The sequence below is a fragment of the Metopolophium dirhodum genome, chromosome 5, assembly GCF_019925205.1.
Source record: "Metopolophium dirhodum isolate CAU chromosome 5, ASM1992520v1, whole genome shotgun sequence".
NCBI lineage: Eukaryota > Metazoa > Arthropoda > Insecta > Hemiptera > Aphididae > Metopolophium > Metopolophium dirhodum.
The window spans coordinates 7,433,967-7,452,022 of record NC_083564.1 but is presented as its reverse complement, the minus strand read 5'-3'; the positions used below and the strand labels follow the sequence as shown (position 1 = coordinate 7,452,022).

The 18,056-nt window shown below is 33.0% G+C and overlaps 1 protein-coding gene and 1 pseudogene across 2 annotated transcripts in view; both read right to left on the bottom strand.

Moving 5' to 3' along the window:
• Positions 1-18,056, bottom strand: part of LOC132945798 (DNA-directed RNA polymerases I, II, and III subunit RPABC3) — a 69,935-nt gene that overhangs the window by 1,110 nt on the left and 50,769 nt on the right. The gene's annotated exons all lie outside the window — the stretch shown is intronic.
• Positions 7,104-18,043, bottom strand: LOC132945797 (uncharacterized; annotated as a pseudogene).

The following is an 18,056-nucleotide window of genomic DNA, read 5'->3' as shown; positions in this document are numbered from 1 at the left end:
GGGATTACTATATGCATTGTATGTGTATACGACTCGGACATATAAAAGCGAACTCAAGTAATTGGGTCTACACCGAATCACTGAGATTCTTTTACTATCGAAAGGTTATTTACCGTCTGCGCTAATTACATTTTAACTACATATAATATCACCAACTCATCCACGACGACAGATATTGATTCCGTATAAAAGTTATACTAGTTTTGATGTTTATTGGTTAAAATATACAGACACAATATTTTAGTATGAGAAGAAAAAAAAATGATACACCCCGGAAATGCGATTATCTGTGCATAGGACCTATACGTTATAATATTGTCATACGTCGATTTATCATATAATATCATATAATATTATCATTTAACATAATATTTTGTCAAGTTATACTGGTCCTAGAGGAAGGGGACAATAATAATATAAATAAGTCATTTTTTGTATGAATGTCAGATATTATTATACTAACATGTAATATGTGATAATAATATGTGCACACCAAACAAACGAACACGGGCAAGATAAAAAATAAAAATAAATTATGTATACACCAGATATGTTTTATTTGAAGTGTCGTGGCCCTGAGTAAAGTGTTATTATTTTATTTAGTTTTTAATTGCTCACGGTTCACCGCATATACCTACATACGTGCAAAAAAAAATCTAATCTGGGTGTAAAAACTGTTCGCGACGCGTACCGTCGACCGCATTCAACGTGTGCGCATTTAATAATGTAATAAAAAATATTTTGATCTAGAGGAATGACGCGCGTATTAGCTTTGTGGCCTGCGGTAGTAAGTTCTCCTAAGACTCGACCGATCGGTACAATTCGATAAAACGTTTTGTTGCGACACTAGCTGTATAGTCGTATGGATTCCCGTCTCAAACTCTGAACTATATGTATATTGCATATAAATGCACTTTTACGTGTGTATTGTTTGTACTGTATATAAATTTTATTAAAATGTATGTACAAGAATATATTATTATCAAACTCCTCGAAACGGTCTTTGAGGTACCTATTTTTTTTTTAAATCTACACAGTTGGCCAATAATAATATTGCAATAAATTATGTACGCGTTGATAAACGCCACCCATGGCCCCATCCATCATATTATATGCGTGTGCAGCAACACATGCACAATGATAATATTATATAATATTAAATCTGGTCTGTTGTACATCAACTCAAGTAGTACACTGGAGACCGCGTAGTTATTTTAAACATAAAAAATAATCATTATTATAATATTGTATAGGTATTTGACATTTGTATTACTATTAAAATTACATAATACAAAAATAAACACGTCATAGTGATAACCTCTGGTTTATATATTACAGCTCAATTTAACGCGATCCTAACACGTATGATACATTAATACACGTATTAAAATATATTAATGTGGTAATGATGATTCAATGTATAACAGTAACGAATAACTGATTTTTATACATGAATATAATGTTGTTATTATTAAATATTAACTACTACTACCTACTACAATATACTACTATTTTCGTTATTCTACATAGTGAACTTCGTCGTCGTCGTTGTCGTTGTCGTCGGACATGGCCTGACGCCCAGTGGAATGTGTTTAGTGGCCGTGAGTATAATATCAAATATGTACACAACCAGCTAATCACACTGCCACAGTGCGAAAATCCGGCATAAACACTTGCTGCAACGATGATAGAATACGGACAAACATACAAATATACATAAATACGTAATACATAATAATATACACACATTAGCACATATAATATTATTATATATTATTATACATAACAATATAGGTATATAAATAAATACAGGGTGTGATTCACACGCTCATCCGCTTTTATCCTTAAATTATTCATTTATTCTGATTTTTGGAATTTTCAAGTTTACACTATAATAACAATATTTTCAAATACTATAGTATTATAAGTTATAACCGACATGTTTTATGGTGAATTGTTAGTTAAGCGAATGATTTTATTTGGAAATATTGATGCATCTAAATCTAGAAGCAAATGAGTATCTACTGGCTACTACCTAGTTTCTGGTTTATTAAACTTTGTGTACTAAACATTATCTTAGTCATTACCCTCTCTTTAACATTCGTTTAAGAGGGCGTGCTACCCGTATGTGTTGTCTTCGGCTTACAAATGTACAACATAGCCAAAAACTGTTTTGAGTGTAACAACTTAACTATCTCTGTACTTATAGTAGAATTACCAAAACTCTACAACGTATAGGGAAGAACATTATCTGTGACGTAGTCTTAATTTTTTTGATAACTAATTATATGAAAAAAAAACTAATGTTCTCAAACTTATAATTTGAATTTAATTTATGTTGTCCAAAAAATAAAAACGCTACGTCATAGGCAAATTTTTCCCTACGCGTTGTGGAATTTTGGTAATTCTACTATGAATACAGAGGAGAAGTAAAATTGTTACGCGAAAACAGTTTTTAGCTATGTTGTACATTTGTAAGACGGAGACAACACAATATTATGCGGGTAGCAATTTATATAGATGTGGACAATATTTTACAAATTATACAATATTAATATTGATTATTATAGTTTTTAATTCAGAATAGCTCCTATGTCTTCTACACAATATAATATATCGTGGACTATACTTCAAGGACCATATTTTTAAATAGGAGCCTTCTTGGATTTTTTTATGCAAAATTAATGTATCCTGCTATGATACAAATATTTCTTTTTTCAAACAAGTAGGTAGCAGAATTTTTTTGTAAATTGAGAGGATGTCAACGCGTTATATGTTTTCTCTCTCTGGCCCACACGCAGCATAGACAAAATACATTAACGCAGAATCATTTTTTCTATGTTTTTAAGTAATCTTTGAGTAAAATCACCCAGTACAGAAAATATAGAGAATAATATTTTTGAGGGAATGACATATCGATTTTATATTTTATTGTTATTTGACTTTGTATTCGACTTTCAAAATAAACAAAAAAATGTTGTGATAATATTTAGACAAATCGATATAACATTCCCTCAAAAATATTATTCTTTATCTTTTTTGTAATGTGTGATTTTACTCTAAGATTACTTAAGAACATAGAAAAAATGATTCTGCGTTAATCCGTTTTGTCTATGTTGCGCGTGGGCCAGAGAGATAAAACAAATAATGCACTGACATCCTTGCGAGGAAATCATTTTGGAAATGTTGATATAAATAAATCAAAATTCGAACGAAATTAAACTTAACTTAAAAGTAGGTACTTAATGTCGGTATTAATAATATTAATATTTAAAAAAAAATTGGGGTGAGCGTGCTGGGTGAATCACTCTGTATAAATAATACAATGCGTGCAGTCTTATACATATTTAGGTATTACAATGTATTACATTATATTATTACAAACGCGAAAAGAATTTTAAAAAAAAACATGTTTTGATATTTTTATCAATCGAAAACATAGTTGTAGTTTGCATATTATTATAATTATTATGAAAATAATATAATATATTATATTATAATAATAATGACGAGTATGCCGCACGCCGGCCTAGATCGCGTGCGTTTTCTTTACCCCCGCCCTATTATATATATGCGCCATTTAAAATATTCGAATACAAACAATATTATCCATTACACATTTCCACGGGCTACGAGGTGTATATTATACGCCAACCGCAACACAGGACAAAAGCATAAGGACACACATGCGTATTATTACGATGTTTATATATTAGGTATATCGATTGTGTGCGGTTCGCCGACGCCGAACAGCAGCGTGTAATATAGGTAGGTATATTATGTTATATGTATACGAATATGTGATTTCGTATTATATTTATGCGGCCCCGACTCCCGAGTATTAGTTTTTAATATTTTTTTGTCTGTTTTCCTCGCCACGAATATAGTTTAGTATACTTGGCATATTATGCTGTGGAAACACTATGTATATATTGCGTATATATGTGTTCATCTGCCGCTTGCGTTGGTAGAAAAAATTGCGTTTCCTACGTGTAATATTATATATCTACTACGTATTACATATTACATTATTATATCATTTTGTACATCGCCCAGAACACGTCACGGACATTACCCGTCGTACTACGCTTTTATTGCTGAGGAGGACGACTTTGATGAGCTGTGGTGGGGCATCAGGAGAAACCGAGTAAAATGGATTTAGGTAGACGGTGACCGCCGGGCGCCTCCAACATAAAGCTGCTTATGGGGTTATACTACCTATTAACTGTTATAGTATTATATATGATAGTACTATACGGCACTGCAAGACGAGGATTTCACTACTGTGTGCAGTGTATTATTTTATCAAAGGGTACTCATTGTTTCAAAAACTATTAACGTTTTTTAAACCTTTTTTTGCTATTTCATTTTATCGTTGAGCTTGTCATTTTTTCCTTTATTTAATGATAACGTACATTTTCAATTTCTTATTATCAGGGATTAAACAATAGGCTGAGTAGGCTGCATCCTAGGGCGCCAATCGGCCAATATTCATTAGGGGCGCGACAAAATTATTTTTTTAATGGTGGGGGAGGCACCAAATCAAACTCGGCCTACTGGCAGAAACGCTTTAATCAGACAACGCTTTTTCTAGAACAGAATATTTTCGGAGTATTTCGATTTATAAAAATCAAATTTAGGACGAGAATAGGTAGTTAATAATTAGAAGTATTTAAAGTTTAGATGATCAGGTTATCTAAACTTAAAATAGGTACCAATTAATTATTCGTTTGAAATCTAATTTTTATATATCAAATCTATTCCGAATTTTTTAATATGAAAAATGCAAGTTGTCAGAGAAGAAGTAGTAAGTAGTAAGAACTTAAAAATATTTTCAAAATCGTTTGTTTTACGTTGAACGAATCACCTGCAGTGTATGGAAATGTATTTCAATCATCGCGGAAATAAAACTTATAATCGTTTTACATCGATTGCATGTCCCCGAGTGCACGCACCACTGCACGTGTGTACAATTTAGGTAGTTTATTATAGTGCCTCTCCGTTGTCATTCGTCACGTTAAATGTGGGTATAATAATAATATATAATATTATAATTGCTAGTTGGGTTCACGGCGTCGTAGTTCGCAAATATAAAAATTACGAACCAGACATTGTCGATTTTCGAATAAAAGATAAGATTACAAATTATAATATATTCTCGTACGTCATCTCATTAGATCGCTCATCGTGTGTTTAAGACTATAAAATGTTATGACTTATAGCTACATGGGCGTATAGGATCGATATCGTGTCACGTCGACCCAGTGTGCTGTAGTTAATATACGTCGTCGTCTTTGCACAACAATACGACATAAATAGGTAAGGAATAATAATATAATATGTATTATGTATACGTATAGTATACGATGGTATTGATATTTATTATTAGATAGATGTTTCATAGGTGTATTCACGTCATTATACAATAAATACATATACAGGATGAGTCACGACAAGAATTAGGTACAGTATTAACGATTATAGGTCGAGAAAATCGGAAGGTGCAGTATTCGCCTTTGTATATTATAATACCGTATAAAAGGGAGGCATCTTTTCGCGAAAAATATAGAGTATTGACATCATTGACCGGCATACGAGATTATTATTCAGAAACTTAAGTCATATACAGAATATAACAGAATGAACTGACCAAAAAAAAAAATATTTATGCAACTTAAATGTATGACAAAAATTGATAAAATTATATGATTAGTAAATAGTTTAAGAAATATACCCATGTTACCAAATTTCCAAAAATAATATTTTTAAAAAAGTTATTGCATTCCAAATTAATTTAATCAAAAAAATAAACTACTGTACTTAGATAAATGTTTTTACCATCCAAATCGTTCTTATAGCCAGATTCACAAATTGGCTATTTTGAATTTATTCAAAAAAATTCAAATCAAAAAATTTTTATTTTAAGTATTAAAAATTAAAATAATGATTGAACAAAAGTTATTCCAAAAGTCAGTTATTTCTGTTACACCCTGTATATACATCGAACGTTTAAGAAATACTCGACGATTCGCGTTTAAAGGATTATAATATTATACGGTTTTTGTACAATTATGTACATAACTACCTACTTGTATTATACATTTATACGTATACAGTGGAACGGGGGTAGCACGTCAATCTGAACACAACAACCGCTGGAAGTACGACGGTGCGTGCGCGTGTGTGATATATACAACATTATAATATTATATAGTAGCAAATTACATGCAAAGACCTGAATATTAAACGGACGTCGCGTGCGTTCACGCTATTCATTTGTATAGGGTAGTTATGTTGATGCGGTATAGCTGCTCGTATATACCTACCTGCAGGGGGGGCGAACATATTATGTATATATTTAAATATGATTGCGTATAAGGGACTAGGGAAGGAGTGAGGAAACGCCGAGCGTCGGATGTATGTAAAAATGTGCGTATTATCTATCTCGATTGTCGTAAACAGCCGTACGGATATTATTATTATGCTATATGACACTGCGCAAATATCTCGGGCACGACTTCGGACGCGCAACATTCTGTTAGCAGAAACCGTGCTCGACTTGCTGGGCCCTGCACGAACGTGTCCGTTACACCCACCACGACGACGACGACCACGACTAATGACTATAATCGCGGCCTACGCGGATATAATGTGACGCGTAAGTCACAATATTGAAATCATCGATATTGTATCGCTGTTATTATCATAATATTACGGTAGGATAGCGAAGAGTCGCCGAGACGACCTTTCGCCGCCACCGCAGAGCTGTCCGTCCGTCGTCGGTGGAATTTCGACCGACCGCTGCCAGTACTTGATGTAGCCGCGCCAAAGGTTATAACTTGTAATATTATATTATGGGTACCTACCAGCAATAATAATGATATAATATGGGCCCGCAGTGTTTTAGATGGCGACAATAATAATAATTATTACTATTATTGAAGCAGAGGTCGGCCGACCTCTCCTACCCGTACGGCCGTACACGACGTTAAATGATAATAAATTGTTCATTATATTAAAACACATACTGCAGCACATTAAAGCCATTCGTATACACACACACGCGCACGCTCATGATGATCGCCATTTAACAACTCGCCTCGTTTTCGTACATTATATTTTACGAACACGTATACAAAACGACGATGACCTGTCAACCACTCAGCAGCTGCAGTACGCACTAATAATAAATTGTCATATTATTAGTTATTACATGAATAGAATTCCAAAAATTTTACCAACATGAGATCCTATGAACCGTTTACAGCGTGTACTGAATATTATGTATAGTTATTGGGTTAGGGTGTTAGACACCTACATAGTGCAACGTATACACAATGTATTCATGGATATAAAATAATTTATAATTTTTTAAGTTATTAACGGTTCTAATCGGCTTCTAAACGAAAACTGTCGGAATTTATTAAAACTATAATATTTATTTACATTAATTATTGGTAGAGAGAAAAAGTTAAAATAAAAAACAAACTCGAAAATCCAGTTGATTTCATAATAATTGGCGACTTTCCCAGAGATTAATAACATAATATTATAATAATATTCTATACATATAAAAACATAATAGTATGCAAACTAAAATACCTAGTTTTATTCTGTAATTAAAACCTAGTTTCTAAGATGTATAAAAAATAATAATAATAAAAAAAAAAACAGACGAAAGTATAATACTATTAACTGCAGTTAAACATTTTAAACGTGCACGCTTGCATGACATACACAAATATTGTTACATGTTAATTACTAATTTTTAAGTATGCATTATGAGGAACATTGAAGTAAAAAAAAAACAATAAAAATACTAAAAATACAACAATGACAATATATATCTAGAAATTTATTACACGTTATAATATATTATTAAAATAATAAACAGTTTTACGTCGTACAAAAAAAAAAAGTTAACGTAACAACAGTTTAGTGGGACCGATTCCAAGAGCTGAACGAGAATATTAATAATTGTGGCCGCAGACCTATGTAATTGTCCAAAAATTATGTACATTATGTTATGCGACAAAACGTGATAATATATAATAATATATTACACATAACGTGAGCTCGTTAACTCCGAACTCGTCGTCTATATTATTATTATTGTTCAGTCAATAATTACCTACGCGTTCTCGGGGGTCGATTTAATGCGTACGTAATAATATTATTATATTACTGCAGCAGTTGTTATATTATTATTATTATTTATTAAGTAACAATAATAACGTGCTGCACTTAAACTGTAAATTATAAATAATAATATTATAATAGTATAGGTACGCAGTGCGCGCGTTGAACTCTTGGAACCGAAGGATTTGTAATAATAAATATTATTATAATTCGCATAATACCTATTACAGCCACGTCTCGACCTGCCTAACCGTCGTGGCCGAGAACAAACAATATACTATTAAACACAACAAAAACGCGTAAACAACACCACACGTAATAATAATAATAATAATAATAATAATAATAATTTATTAAATTTGATAAATTTTATTACACAGAGCTCGCGACGTCGTAAATCATTAATTGCGATTACTGCAGTGCATTTACACGCGTTCGTTACGCGCGTGCGCGAGTGTTGCGTCGGCGAACCGAAGAAACTGCGCGCGTGCATAATATTACAAACGACGGTATGCATACCACAGGTAGACCGTCGGGAAAAATAAACTGCACCGCAGTACAATAATTAATACGAATATTACGAAACACGACGGCGGCGATATCGGAAAAAGAGATACGGCCGAGGGGCGTAAGCACGCCGTCGTTTCCTTGCAGTGCTGCTGCATTATCGCGCGGGGCTAGATGAAATACGCACATACGACTACGGATCGTAACGGACATTGTGCTTGCAGTATAGTAATATTATTATAGTATTATTCATTTGGCGGTGACCGATTAAAAATAGACCGACCCGGTTAGATTAGAGCTACGCGGCGGATAAGAGGGTAACGCGCGCCGCTGCAGTGGGCCAAATCCCGCGCGAAACACGCGTATTGCACGACAATAATTTACCAACGCCAACATCGTAATAATATTATTATGCGTAGATTATGCACATAATATTATTATCGTTATGGAACATTACACTGAACTACGTTCGAATCGTGACCACTATTATAATAATAATTATACAGCAGGCGCGATATTAACGTACAGGCAACTACACTCGTATTCGATTGTACCGGCGCGCGCGAGGAGGCAATAAAAGTAAACGCGCACGGCGGGCATACCGTACCTATTCGTGGCGATCAATACGCTGACGCAATAAATAATAATCGATTTGTAAACAAAAAATTCAAAACAGTAACTGCTTGAGGAGGATGTTGTCGTCGTCGTCCTCGCAGCAGTCTTGTCGTGTGGCAGTACTGGTTAGGTGGTACGATCCCTGCAGCATTATAGCGGTACATGGTATAATAGTGACGGATGGTCGGACAGTAGAAAAATGGGCGCCGAAGTGTCGTACCAGATAGTGCATTTACATGATTTGGGAACGGCAAAAACCGTGTGTCCATGTCAAAAACACTTCTGGTACGGTCTTCGAGCACCCGTATACGAAACGTGTTGGACGACGTGTGTACGCGGTGTGTGGTGATGGTGGCGGTGAACGGCGGACGAGTAATATCAAGCAGAGACGCAGAGTGAACGAAACGAAAACGAACGGATACGGAAGATACGAACACCGAACGCGGACGGCTGGTGCGACGCAGGTAGTGAACAGCGAGAGAACAAACGGACTGCGATGCGACGGCACGCGAGCACGCCCGTAGGCACTACACCGACTGTTCGCCGTTTGCGTAACGGCGCGCGCCGTCGCCGCCGACGGTCGGTCTCTGCCGCGAACGACCGAAGAATGAAATGAACGACATGTACGCGGCCGCGCTGGAGGTGACGGCGGCGCGGTGGTGGGCGCCAGCCAAAGCCGTGGCGCGGCGGACGGGCGCTGCCACACTACGACGTTGCACAATTGTGCGCTTGACGCCTATGCTCGCGTGTATTTTTGTGCGTGTGTGCTAGCGTGCAACTGCGGCGGCGGTGCATCGCACATCAGACGCGGTGAGGGGAAGGGGGCAGCGTCCGGCCCTACGCGCGTCGTGTGTCCGTCGTAGGAAACTATATACGCGCGCGATGTCCCCCTCGTCTTTCCACCGCATGCGAAATCATGCCACGTAACCACCGCAGCACCCCACCCACCCTAATCCACGCCTAGATGGGACAGCCACATTTTTTCTCTGGGAACGCGTTTGTGCAATTACTTCAACCCCCGTTGACCGGTTTCTCAGGTTATATGAGGATCTTAAAAACTAAAGCTGGGCAAGTTAGTTACTTTTTTTAAACTAGTTAAAGTAAAGTTACTTTAATATAAAAAGTAACCAAGTTAGAATATAAGTTTCTGAAATTTACCAAATCAATAACTTAGTTAGATAGAAGTTAGTTTGGTGTAAATAGTAACTTAAGTTATGTATGTAGGTAACTAACTTGAATTATTGGTAATGAAAGAAAAATTAAATTGAAGAACTGTCAACTGATAATTTGACCAAATATATCAAATATATAAGTAGTTAATAATCTTAATTTCTTGGAATATCAGTCATTAGAATATAGAAAGTTTAACAAAATAAGAAATTGTAAAATTCAATAAATTAAAAAAAAAACTACAAAAAAGTCTATTTACTTATTATTTTTAACGAGTTATATTAGATTATTTTACAAATTAAATTCGACTAGTTAAGTTACAAAGTTAATATGAATTAAAACTAACTAGTTAAGTTAGAAAGTTACTAAAAATGTAACTTTCTAACTTATTTTAACTTTCTCATTAGTTAGTGCCCAGCTTTGTTAAAAACGGATAGAGGACACCTTCGCGCGTCGTCGTTATCATAATATATGGCAAGAAAACAACGATTGATATAGTCACGCGCGTGAACTCCAATCAAACAATGTAATACTGTATGTTATCGGACGAGTGTACATATCAGCGAAACAAATATTATAAGAACAACACAGATGATAAAGTTCGAGACTATGAAAATCCATCGCGAACAAATCGATTACGGCAATACGAAACCAAACATTAGTTTATATTCTAAAATATGATCATTCGATATTTCGATACATTCGATGCGGTCGATATTGGACTCCCGCGTTTAATAATGTTTGCCACACGCGATCGCAATGAACCGTACACTGCAGTGGGTAATTGATTATTAATTATATCGGCATTCGCATTTCTAATGATAGGGAAACACCACGACGACAGCGTCAGACGGAGATAGTTTTATGTCAATAGACATGTTTTATAGTGTGTATGCTATGTAGTATATTATATCATATTATTATTATATTTTTTATATTAGACCAATGTTGATGTGCAGTTAACTAATAAAATTTCATGTCAAAGAAGGTTTATTATAAATAAGTGTATGCAATGCAGCTCCCGCAATTAACCAGGATACATAGGTATATTATATTAATTAAAACATGACCACGCTCTCGATTATGAAGAGTTTAATGATAATTTTCAATAAAAACGCATTAAGCGAGATTTATATCTTGATAACTGCGCATAAAAATAAATGTATTTTATATGAAAACAGCCACTATAGCCAAAAAAATAAAAATACACATATTCACACCCAGACCATAGTTAAAATGTTACTAGTTTACATTTTTATTTCAGCGATATAATTCAGAAAGTATTCCATCTTGTTTAAATAAACTATACCGTATACTTATCAAGTATACCATTTACATATTACATTATTAGTTTTCAAACAAAACCAATTTAAAAACGAATTTCCTAGTTACATACTAACATTAGAATATAAATCGATTCAATTAATTCGATAACATTTTAGAATATCGTATATACTCGTATTTCTATAAACTGGACCTGTTTAGATGGGTTCTCGATGATTGAATTGGCATGTACGCAATATAATTCTAATAGTCTGTTCAAATTAGGAACAGTAAAATTTGCAACAACAAAGTTTGGCAACCGTCATATATGTGCTATCAATAAACGTCCTAATCGAAACGGACGTGGCCCATTTGGCAAAGGGGTTTAAGTATGCGGTGGCGTATACACGATCGACCTACACTATTAGATTTATATTCACCTGTCTTTTATTATTTTGTTTTATTCTTTCGCACAATAGATTTTCTGACAAGCTTTAGTGCGATGGCAAAGGATAAAAGAACGAACGTGAGAGTGTGAGAGGGACTGTGGTAGAGAGAACGGGAGCGGGAAGGAAATATGTATGTATATACGTATAGATAAAAGCCTCGAGAAAAGTGTACGGTAGTTGTCGGGGAGTGGGGTAGAAGGGATTGAAGAGAGAATACAACATTAAGTACTCGCCGCAATGCACCACTGACCCAGTTCAGCCGTGGGGTTTCGTGCCACGCGTCTCTTGGCCCTTAAACCATTCTCTCTCACTCCCTCTCTCTCAGTCGCCCTCTCTCTCTCTCTCTCTCTCTCTCACACACACACATACGGGTTTTTTTATTATTACTCCACGGTATTGTAATGTTTAAACACGTCATTTTTCCCGAACATCAGTCAGATTCCGACCCAAGTTTAATACATTTTTAACCTTTTCCCGAACTGAAATATATGACGTGTGGTAAAAGAAAGCCAACCCTAAAAACTTAATTTATTTTGTAGGTTTTATAAGAATTCAAGTTCCGGAATACGTGTGCGTCCAGTATATTTTGTAATCTTTATATTAAAATTCAAACCGACAATTTGCGAAACAGATATTAATCCGTCAAGGTCTATATTGCCAAACTAGATGGCGGGGCTGAGTGAGAAGGAAAACTACCTCCAACGCGAACGTTTATTGAGTAGCAAACTGGCGGAACGAAAAAATTCTAAAGAAACGGTCATTTCCGGTACGAGGCCCACACGGCCATATTTTTACGCTGGATGCATACACCAAAGCCTCTGAATTGCCTACTCATTACGCCCTCAATAATATTAAATTACGCAACGAAGTATTTACATTTTTTACACTATGTTAGTCTTGGGCGTGGTTTTTAATTATTTTATATTCTTTAAAAGAAGAAAAACTATTTAACTATAGACTAAAATATTTGTATAACTTAACAATTAGTTGAATAATAATTTTAAAGTTTTAATATTGGATGAGTAAAATATAATGATTTAAAAATTAACCGAATAATAACTATAACCATAAAAAAAACATAATAAGTAAGTATTTATAAAAATATAAAATACCTTTATTTTATTTTAATGACGGAATTGATTAAAAAGCAGTAACAAATCTATCAATGAATGGATTAAAGAAGTTAGGAGTAAGTATTATAATTTACTTTTTTAAAATCATATATTTAAGCGGTATATTAAATTAGACTTCAACTGTATATCTACGTATCTATCACGTGTAATTAATACAATAATATGTTACATGATTTGAAAAACAAATTCCACCAGAAGATAATATGATCAGTACACAAACCACAACCTTGACCATTCATATTTAATATCATTTGCACATGATTGAATGACCAATCAAAAGACCTTCACACAATCTAGTACTTAATTCGAGTAAACGTCAGTATAAACGAAGTAATATAAAAACAATTTTTAAATGATTGTTAATTATTATCGTCATGTTATTTTATAAAAATACTTAATAGAATTATTATTTTACGTTTTAAATCAATATTTTAAACACAAAGTATTATTTGCATTGAATATATATTCAGTCTTTGAAGTTCTACACATTTAAAAATAAATTAAAATTACAAGCAATGCGAGCAATAATCAACGAAATTTAAGAATAAATAAAACATACCTATTAATATGGTTATTGACACATTTTGTTTTACATAACAATTCAAATTTGTTTAGTACAATTAATGTCGTTTAATTTATGTTTAAAAAACACTAGAAAATAATCAAAAGAATGCATGAACAATATTTTATGAAAATTCAACGAATAAAAAGGACGATACAAAGGTACCTTACAGAGGCAAATTTTAATTTAGACGGTTTCTGCTGTTTTAATTTAGAGCTATCTTCTCTGTTAGTTTACGGTACTACACAATTTGTGTAGCGCAATAAATTCAAAGCAATTTATCGCCTTAACCCTGATATACAATTTTACATTACACGAGCCCCCATATTTAGTCATGTACTCACTAATCATGTATATATACAGGTTTATAAACAATTAATTTAAATACCGGAATTTATGTAACTGTTATAATACATAAATATAAAAATCAAGTTCATTTTTAAAAATATATATATTATTTGATTTATATCTAACTGAAGCTTAACCCATTATATTTAATAATAAATCAAAAATATAAGATACTAAAAGTCGTATATTAAAAAGTGGTTGGTAATGTCGTAAAATACTAATATCTTCTTTGTTTATAATAAATACCTAGCATTTAAATATGTATAATTATTTTTTAAATTGTTATTAGTTTATGTCTTCTATTATTACAACTCTGAGCTCAAACCAACCTCATAAGTCATTAAATATAGATTGTATTGTTAAAAGACAATCTACGGCACACATATTATTACTATTCAAAATGGCAATTAGTCAACCAAAGTGTAGACTGTAGAGTAACTTGAGTAAACGAGTAATTTACTATACGTAAGGCGTTCAATAACTACCCACCATAATATAGACAATATTTTTTACTGTATGGTTTATATTTTAAATCATTTTAATTAAATATGAATAATTGCGGATTGCTCGCTTATGAATATTTAATAAAAAGGGGAAAGTAATAACTAATAAGTTGTAATTTACGAACAAAATATATCGTAGGAAATAAACTAAATGTATTTAATAATGTGTACACTGTACATATTTAATTTTGAAATTCGAACAATTGGATTTGATATGTTTTCTGATAAGGATTATAGCAGTTTTTCTTAGTACATACATAATATAAATAAATATATTAAATCACGAAGAAGGTTAATTATTATTATAATATGTACCCAACTGTTGTTCTTCATTGATATAAAGCATGTGATGTTTTAAAAAAAAAGATGTGCTTAAGTTAAATAATACCATTGTTTTATTACTTAAAATATTATTTTAAATGAAAAAAATTAATATTTATAATTTTAACAATGAATACTAAATTATACTTAGGTATTTAATAATTATTATTTTATTGCGCAGACATAGAGAGATTTCACCATATTTTAGATTCTGAGCTGAGCAATGAATGTACTGATTTCACAATGATATTTTTTTTTTGTGTCCGTCGCCACCGCGGTTTGGGGCAGTAAAACTTCTTAAATTTTTTTCAAAAGTATCTTTTTTGATTGAAAAGTGTATCTAGTTGGTACTTTGGGGGTCAAAAGAAAACAATTCTTAATGGTTTTCGAAAGCGCAGGGAAAAACAAAAGAATAATTAAGGAAAAACGGGAATTGTTACGTTAGGTTTTCGACAAAATCGATTTTGGTTTTTGGTGGAACTCTCAAACAAATGACCGTATAAACATGAAATTTTCACTGGTTGTTTACAATCACATTTTATATGCACGATAAAATTTTCAAAGTATTTTGAATTGTTTACGGACATTTTCAGTTTCCAATTTTATTAGTTTTTTTTATACGAATGTCAATATAATTTTAATGGTTGGGTAAAAAAACCAATATGGATGTATAATTAAATACAGATAATATCTTATTCTAATTTAGAATATATAATTTATAGGTAATTATGTTTGATTCAAATGTTGAAATCAATAATATAAAAAATGTATATTAAAATATAATATGAATTAAAACCAAAACTCTGCCCCACGATTCTATCTGAACATGTCCAAGTTTTAATTTGTAAGTACCACTCACTAGGAAATCAATCTGTAACGATTTCTAGGTACGTGATATGTAGTGAATATGAATATATGACATATTATACCTATTATCATTAGTCGAAGTAACCTGATACTCTCTGCAGTACACGCGGGATGACAATATAATATTATTATCATGATTTCATATCAGCACAGCGACTTGTGTAAGTACGTATTTTGATTTAAAGATTTTATGGAGAAATACTCGGTGTTCGTGCACTATGCATTGCTCGGCCGAATAATTCTGTTTATTTAATGAAAATGCTCAAATATATTATTATATAGTACAAGTTACACGATTAAATTATACGATTACGGTTGTAAATGTCCGAAAACACAAACTGGCGGATTATATTTACAATGCACATACATATTGGTGATGTAGTGCGATATTAAACTATAGTCTATAATCTATATCGTAATATTGAAAATAAATGTATTATTGCCAATTTTTTTTAAGTTTTTTTAATTCATTATTTTATATTATACATACACAATAAAAAAGAAAACATTAAAATAAATGAAAAATAACAAAATTAATATTGAATAATAATACTTTACCATAATATTATATAATAACCTAGCTATAGTTAGATCTGTTCAAATCATTATCTACATTTATTTTCTGTCAAAATGTAAATTGCATTTGTTTGATATCGTTTTGCATCACTGGATTATGCCTATCAATAATAACTATAGGCAGATTAGGTAGTATAATATTCTCTATTGTTAATAATTGTTGTATCATTTTATGTCACCGCGCAGACTGCAGAGCGAATAATACTTTTCACCTGAGAATTAAACGGTTTGCGCACCGGAGATGATAATATTATTACTAATAAGTAATAACTATGTAGAGATAGAAAAACTGAGAGACGGCAATAATAATGTAAACAGCACTGCAACCATACACGCGTTTTTTTTCTATTTGATTAATTTCTGCAAGCCGCAAGAAATGACCGCGATAACATAATGACAATATTATGTTATAATTTTTAATAACAATATTATTATCACTATACTTTTCAAAACCGACGATAGCGTCAAATTGTATTTGTTTGTTCTCACAATTGCACGACGGAATTATTACTATTATTATTATTATTATTAATTACAAAATAACATAATAAGGCTACCTATTTTATTACACACATAATCATTAATCGTATCAATATTATCATCACAAATTGCGTAGTAGGTACATGGTTATGATCGCCGGTATATAATTAACTATAATATCGTAGTATATTACTATGCACTCGTACAATATTGATAATTTATAGCATTATTATTATTTATTACACAAATTTGTATAACGTTAAATATTATACGTGCGGAGGGTTTATCCAGCGGTGTGATGCCGTCCGTAGAAATTGTTCTGCGATGGAACTGAGATACCACCAGCTGTGTTCACTCTGATTTCATCGAATAATTATCGAAACAACATGACAAGTTAACACAGCGAGGTTCCCAGTCCCACACGACAGAATAGTCGTTGCGGCTCTCTCTGTCTGTCTGGCTGCAACGAGTAGCGACGGTGTACACGCAAACAAATCCGCACGTCCATAACCGCTAGTGCGATCTGTTGTCGACGTGTGGCGGTAACACGCGTCGTCTTTTACCCATAGATCGCGCTGCGTGTACCGTGCCAAATCCGGACTGACTCGTCTTATTAAATAAATAGATTGAAAAAAAAAAACAAATACACTTACAAAAAACTATTACACTCTACAACTACGAAACTATACTCTGGCCAGATGGTGGTGGCGATGGGCGGATGGAAGATGTCTTAGACAACGAGATAGGCGAATAACAATGTCGTTTTTTAAACGTCGTGTTTATTGCGCACGACGCAACGAACTGGTACGTGAAGTGTTTTGTTTTTATTGAAACAACAACGTTAAAAGCGATAATTATTATTAAGACGCATGTGAGAAAAATCTTGAATAGACAACCACCATCCTCACCACAACCTGCATTAGAATTAGAATTAGAATTTATTTGCAAATACACATTGGCGAATGAAAAAGTCAAGATTTATCGCCGACCACTCACACCCCACCAAATAAAATACACGTTCGTTTGCCTATTATATTATTATCATCATCATATTATCGTATTATCGTCATAATATTATATTATTCGACGAAAGTGTTAAGCAAAATAATATGGCGCAGGTACT